Source organism: Chondrus crispus, genomic scaffold (genome assembly GCF_000350225.1).
Source record: "Chondrus crispus Stackhouse genomic scaffold, scaffold_53, whole genome shotgun sequence".
Lineage (NCBI taxonomy): Eukaryota > Rhodophyta > Florideophyceae > Gigartinales > Gigartinaceae > Chondrus > Chondrus crispus.
This window is the reverse complement of record NW_005178511.1, coordinates 84,399-85,506: the sequence shown is the minus strand read 5'-3', so window position 1 is coordinate 85,506 and position 1,108 is coordinate 84,399.

Here is a 1,108-nt window from a genome sequence, read left to right as displayed (position 1 = left end):
GATCGCGTGCCAGTGGAAACGGGGCACGGCCAATCGGCGCGCGCCAAGAGCGCGCGCGGCGAAAGCGCCATTCCGAAAGCGGCGCCAGCGCCCCCGCCGGAGAGGCGCGCAGACGCGCAGAGGCGCAGAGTCTCAGGCCCCTGGGCGGGCGGCCGCTGTCCTCTCCCCTCTCCGCACGCCGTCGCAGCGTGCGGCGCGGTCGCGGGGCATGCCCGGGCGGCGCGGCGCCCTTGTCACGCGCCTGTAGGCTAGACGGGGCGGGGGACGTCGTCGGCGCGAGGCCCGTGGTGGACGCTGGGGAGGCGGGCGGACGCGGCCGGGAGATAACGACACAAACAGACGTTTACCAACAATAGCGTGTCCCGTCGCAGATGAGCGCGGTGACACGCCGCCCTACCAACGGCGCCGGCGGTCCCCTGACCGCGGCGTACAAAATTGAGATAAATTAGTGTGGTCAAGGTCGCGCGCTTAGACTAGATTCTGCACGCCGTTCCCCTCGACGGGCAGGTCCTCCCCGACAGCGTCGTCTGCGCGCGCGGCTGCCGCTTCCTCGTCGACGGCCTGCGCAGCGGCGGCGGCCTCGTCGGCGAGCTGCTTGTCGATCTCGACCTGCGTCTTGGGCGTGTTGAGGTCCGCGTTGGTCGGGTTGGCAAGCACGGCGCCGGTGGTCGGGTCGAGCCGCGTGGACGGGCGGATGCCGGAGCCCCGGCACCGCAGGCACGGCACCTTGGTCGCGCCGTCGCACTGCGGGCACGAGAGCGTGTCGCGCGCGGGGTCCGGCCCGATCCGGATCTCGCCCTCGCCGAAGCAGTACACGCACTTCACCGCGCCCTGGCCAAGGCAGAGCACGCACGGGTTGCCGGGCTGCGAGTAGATCCGCCAGGACGGGTGTGCCGTGTTCTCTTCGTCGGGGGAAGGTGACGAGGGCGGCGAGAGGGAGGCTCGGACCGAGGAGCGCGTCAGTGGCCGGCGGAGAGGGGACAGTGCGGAGGGGCGCGACCGGCGGCACGGGAGACGCGCTAGGGAGGAGGCGAAGGCCGTAGGGTGCGTGCGTGGGAGCGGCATGGTGAGGGTGGGGGAAGGTGTTTCTTCAGATTTTTTATTTAAT